Here is a 6,341-nt window from a genome sequence, read left to right as displayed (position 1 = left end):
GCTTCATTTATCTGAAGATGAATTTATGGATGGCCACAGTTACAAGAGTCATGGAACAACGCATTATATTTTATGGTGTAAAGTCAAAGGTGAAAGTTATTATTGCTCATGGCAGGGCAACCTCAGGATTAATGCCATAAACAAACAACAACAACGAAATTTAGTTTGAAACTACAACACTCTACGGAGAACAGTCTCTAAAGAGTTACAGTAGTGACATGATGCCCCCTACTGGTTCTTATCCAATATTAATCAGGATAGGTCTTTCCAAGAAGAGGAATCCCTCCTGATAAACCACCATAAGACCCAGATTTGATTGGAAAAGACAAAATAGTGAACCAAAAGCATTGGAAAAGGTATGTTCTAAATCAGCGCAGATCTGAATGTGTCTACTCAAATCTCATTATGCATAGGTTCAGACATACGTTTTGTGTTTGCATGCTAAGGTAGGGTGAAAAGAGCTAACCACGTTTTCTTGTTCGGAATTAGAGATGATAAGAATGAAAGAGACACTGCTGAGAAGAGGGGAATAGATTATAAAAGTTTCAAAGGGTGCTAGGTCTATCTCAGGAGTGAGGGATAACCTTTAACAGATCAAACATTTATATCCTCACACGTTCGCACACACAGCCTTATTTGGATTATATTCAAATTCACGGCACCCGAATAATAACAGAATAACAGAGTTAGAAGGGAGCTTGGAGGTCTTCTAGTCCCACCCCCTGCTCAAGCAGGAAACTCTACACCATTTTAAACAAATGGTTGCCTAATCTGTTTTTAAAAACCTCCAGTGTTGGCGCATTCAAGGCAAGACAAGAAGCAACGAATGGAAACTAAGCAAGGAGAGAACCAATGAGAACAATTTCTGGATCAGTTGTCTCCAGAAGTTGTAAATGCTCCACCACTGGAGGTTTTCAAGAAGAGATTGGACAGCCATTTGCCTGAAATGCTACAGGGTTTCCTGCCTGGACAGGAGATAAGACCTCCAAGGTCCATCATTCTGTTATTTCAGCAATGGTGGGAAGTGTACCACAATTGCATAAAAGCGCCTGTATACTTCAGGATACCATTCACATCAGCTTGTGAACCAGAAGTTTGTGATGAAAACTGTCTCCTGGTCTACCTCACTATTTTTCTTGGCCACCCAGTTGTGCCTGAAAATGTAAAATTAAAAGGAGGCAGAACCTTAGCGCGACACACCATACGCCCAAATGCGGAGGCTTTCTATACATCCCCACATCTCCCTGTGTGAACTCCGAGCAGCCAAGTCAGCGGATGCCAGAACACCTGCAGGTTTTAATACCTAATTAAGGCGCTCCGAAAAGTGCTCCAAGCACCGTTCTCGAAAACCAGATGTGCCGTCCATTAATTAAAATTGCTAACACCCAGCCTCTGCGGCCACCGTGACTATAACTGGGGAAACGCTTGGCTGCTCTCTCGGTTTATATATTCATAATTTTACCACCCCACCCTGAGCTCTTAGCAACTGGGTTAGAATATCCCAAGGCAAAATCAGGGAACTGTTTTGACAGCAATTCTCAAGCTGCATCCAAACTGGCAGAATTGGGGAGATTGAGTATATCCTGGCAACCCAATCCGGCAGAAGGCTTTCTCGATGTGCTTAAGTAAACACCACCATTGTCACCCAAGTCTTGTAACGCTGAGAGAGTCTAGGCCTGTGAGGGCGAACCTATGGCACACATGCCAGAAGTGGCATGCAGAGCGATCTCTGCGGGCACATGAGCCGTCGCCCCAGCTCAGTTCCATTGAGCATGCGTGCGCCTCCTGCCAGCCAGCTGATTTTCGGGTACCTACCATGCATGCAGGGTGGGGCACATACGGGAGATGTGTGCACGTGCGTGGAGGCAGTGCAGGGTGGGGCTCCCACATGCATGCACAAGGAGGCGGGGGACCATGGGGGGGGGGGTTTGAACGTGCATTGCATTATGGGTACAAGCCCACAGCAATGAAAAGGTTAGCCATCGCTGGTCTAGGCGTTGAATCCAGGGGTGGAAGTGTACCAGTTTGGACCAGTTTGGGCGAACCGGTAGTTCTAGTGAGCATTTGGCCCCATTCATCCACCTCTCTTTTCCTGTGTTTTATTTCGTTGTTTTAGAGCACAGCTGCGGCTGAGTGGTTGGCCGTGCCTCCGTTGTTTTACTCACGGGGCTGCAGTAGAAGGGAAGTATCGGAGCTGAAAATGAACTTTTTTGAAATGCGGAGCGCAAACGCAAAGAGTGCACTCACCAAACCAATTGTTACACAGGTTGAAATCGCGCCACTGGTTAAATCCATCTGCCTTCCTTCTTCTCCCTAAGGAAATCCTATTTTTCCCAGTTGAAAATGGATTTTTCCCTCCCTGGTGAAATGGAAGCGTTCATGAGGCAAACTCCAATCATGGATGAAGCTCTCTGGGTTATTTTTATTTATTCATCCCAATTTCTGAAATATTAGATGGTGGACTACCGTTCTCCATGCCACAACTGAGCTGATGACGTATTTAGAATTTTAACAGCAACATCACTAACGAACACTTATCACGAAAACCTATAATCCCAAAGTCACTTTAGTGCTACCAAATTAATCGCAGTGGTTCCCTTAATGACTGGAGCAAGAAAAGTTGTAAACAGGGCCCAAAATTCACTGTTCTTGCTTAGCAATGGAAATTGTGGTCATAATTCGAGGATTAACTGTATTCTCCTGCTCCTCACACTGAATGGAGCGGTCAACCCTGAAGCTGACGTGGCTGAAGCCACCTGGAGCTTCAGTGCTGCCACACTGGAGCTGAGGGGTAGGGAGGATGGATTAGAGATAGTTGGGGCTGTGTGGTCAAAACAAAATACTTTCTCTTGAGAACCAAGGATGTTCTCACATCTGGCCAGAGGAAGGAGAAGTGATGTCACCAGACCTGAGGACGCTGCCATAATTGGACTATGTGACTGACTGTTTGTGTCTTAGGGGGAAAACTTTTACTTTTAATTGGTGAAAACCAAGGGGCTTCTTAGAGTTGATTTTCATCAGATGTGTGCCAATTTGATTTTTCCAATAAAACTATTCTTTGAGGAATTCACCTTCCTGGGAGTTTTTGCTTGCAATGGATCTCCCCTGAAGGGAGTTCTACCCTTCTGTCCTATCCCGTCTGTAACATTCTCATACTAGATTGTAGAATAACAGCGTTGGAAGGGTCCTTGGAGGTCATCTAGTCCAACCCCCTGCTCAAGCAGGAGAGTCTATTCCAAATATTAGCTTCTACCTAGGATCGAACTCACAGCCTCCTGGTTATGAGGTGAAAGCTCCACCTCTAGGCCACCAGAGCTGCCCCTCATCTTCTTCACTGCTTCTTCATCCATTTCTTTGGGATGCCCTCCAAGCTGCTATCATTGGCATCATTTCTGAACACCTGTCTCCCAAAGGAGGCTGTTAACTCATGGTCTTTACATTGAGGTTTGTGTTTTAAGTTATCTGTCTCTCTTTGCACTAAGTTCTACTAGTAATCAGTGTCCTACAAGGTATGTCCTCCTCTTATCTATCTATCTATATAAAAGCAAAATACCTCACACTTCATGACAAAATGTTCAGAACCGTAAAGCCTACAAATTTGAAATTGGGCATGTATGCTCCTCTTGGCTTCTAGGTGTTCACTAAGAAAGGATTTTTCACAATGATCATCAGAGCATTACTATTTCCTATATTATTATTAACACGCTCTGATGCTAAGGAGTTCTACTTCCCCTCCCCACCTGAAAAGAAATCTGTTCCAAATGCAAAACACAAGCAGAGGAGAAGAGTTTCAGTTTCCGTTTTAGTTTTAGTTTCACAGCACCCAGCAGCTTTAGGACAGAACAGTTGAGCTAAGCCACACCCAGGCTCCTTGCTGTCTCCTTCTTGCTCACACAGAAAATACTGCTTCAGTTTCCAAACAGCCCTCAACTCTCTCGCACACTGACAGGACGCTAGCCAGATAAATACCAATGGATGCTGGTAGGCAGAGGCAGAATTTTTTTCCCCTTATTTTCCTCCCCAAAAATTAAGCCCGACCACTTAGTTTCGTAGCGAAGCATGGGTATCGAGCTAGTCATCTATATGCTTTCTTTGAGCTTTCACCATTTTGTTTGACCCATGCAGGAATGGTCAACTTATTTATCCAAAGCACCAGAAGGCAAGACAAGAAGCAATGGCTGGAAACTAACCAAGGACAGAAGAAACCTGGAATTAACAGTGAGAACAATTAACCAGTGGAACAGCTCTATTCTGATTGATTGCACTTGTAGCTTCCGCTTTTTACAATGCTAAAATTAGAACATTGTCAGATTTGCATTCATTTTACGGCTGGGAGCTGCACTGGCTCCATATTAACAGCTGATGGCAGCAAGACTCAAGTTTAGCCTGTCAGGGAAGTCAGCAGCAGCGGCTGTGAAAGTACAGAGAAAATGAATGAAGAGAAGTACGTATCCATGTCCCTTATTATCTTTGCATCTGTACATCAGTTTCATTCTGTTGACAATAACAAGGATATGTCACATCCTCAACCCACATCCTCCTTTAACCTCAAACTATCCACTATTGACCTCACCCATTCCTAAGAGGTCTGTAAGTGCACCATCGTGCCTATCGTCCCTGTCCTATTGTCTTCATTTATTCGTACCTCTTTCCTGTATTCTTGCTCGTGTTTATACTTGTACCTATTATCTTGTAAGCAATTGACAAATAAAATAAAAAAATAAACAATACTTTGCTTTTAATCTGCTGGAATTGTTAATTTAGCATCTCCAGAAACTAAGTGGGAAATAGAAAGTGTGGCACAATTTTTTTCTGGGAGAAGCCACTTTGAAATTCCCCCATGTAGATGAGATGGCCAAGTTCAAAATATGTTGTTTCTAGATGGAAATATCAGCCCTTTAGACCAGCCTCCCTCTTGAAATTTCCCCCCACATACAGCTTAATACACAGATTTTTTTTTATTTTTATAAACTTTATTAAAAAAAAAAAACATTGAAAACATTGAACACGGTGGTCTTCTTTGACATACATTTCTGTCAATACTTATTACACTTAGAAAGAAATTATGTACATTTATACAGATGTATATACATATACGCATTTAATCTTTATACTTTTTAATTCTTTCCCATTACTGCTCAGGTAACTTATATAGTCTCTCACATCCTTCCTATGTCACCTTTAGTCCTTATTCCATCTTGTGAACTCCGTCATGTCTCTCCATTGGTAAAATTTATTCCATATTTTGTGGTATTCTGACTAGTCTTTATCCTTCAGTTCTAACGTCAGCCTCTCCATTTCAGCGCGTTGTAATATCTTATCTATCACCTCATCTTCCCTAGGAATTTCTCTAGCCTTCCAATTTTGAGCATTTAGCATTCTTGCCGCCATGATTGCGTGTATTATTAGGCAGGTATCAGCTTTACTAAACTTCTCTGCCATTATTCCCTGTAAGAACATCTCAGGTTTGTGCTTAATACCCAGAATTTTCCATAGCATAGTTGAAGAGTGATGCTATGCCTTGCTACTGTAGTGTTTTTCTACCACCTTTTGTTTTAAAGTAAATTGCAGTGGACATTTTAATTGCATACGTCTCTATCTCTGAACTGCAGAGAGTCCTTCGTTGACTTACAATTAGACAGAAATTACTAAGTAAACAAATAACAAGCCTCGATGTCATTTGACCATGAACAAGTGCAGATTCTAGTAGTCTTCCTTTAAGGGACCCTGACTGGGACTGGCCTATGATTAACCCTATTGTTAAGCAAAGCAGTCCCTAAGTGATATCGCAGTTATGATGTTGTAATTATGATCTTCCTGCAGCTTTTCCTTTGCTTTGCAGACCTGTAAATGTGACCAATGGCCACACTGTTAAGTGAATCTGGCTTCCCCACCCCTTGATTCTACTTGCCAGAAGGTGGCAAAAGGGGGGTCACGGGAACTTGGTGGACACCGCAACTATCGTAAATATGAGTCAGTTATCAAGCATCAGAATTTTGATTACGTGACCGTGGGGGGTGGCGCTGCTACAGTTTTAAGCAGTTTTGAAAAATGGTCACCTAGGTCACCTTTTTCAGCGCCGTTGTAACTCCAAAAGGTCACTAAATGAACTGTTGTAAGTTGAGGACTACCTGTATAGACACAGAGGCAGCACTGCTCCTTGGGTGGCGATAGTTTCAAGGTAAAATAAAGAATAGGAATAGAATAGAATAGAATAACGATAGGATAGGATAGGAATTATAATTCAATAGAATAGGAATAGAATGGAATGGAATAGAATAGAATAACAGGGTAGGATAGGAATTATAATTCAATAGAATAGAATAGAATAGAATAGAATA

The sequence above is a fragment of the Pseudonaja textilis genome, chromosome 11 (assembly GCF_049901715.1).
Source record: "Pseudonaja textilis isolate UNSWEBS1 chromosome 11, rPseTex1.2, whole genome shotgun sequence".
Classification (NCBI taxonomy): domain Eukaryota; kingdom Metazoa; phylum Chordata; class Lepidosauria; order Squamata; family Elapidae; genus Pseudonaja; species Pseudonaja textilis.
The sequence above is the reverse complement of the archived record's forward strand: the minus strand, read 5'-3'. Positions refer to the sequence as shown.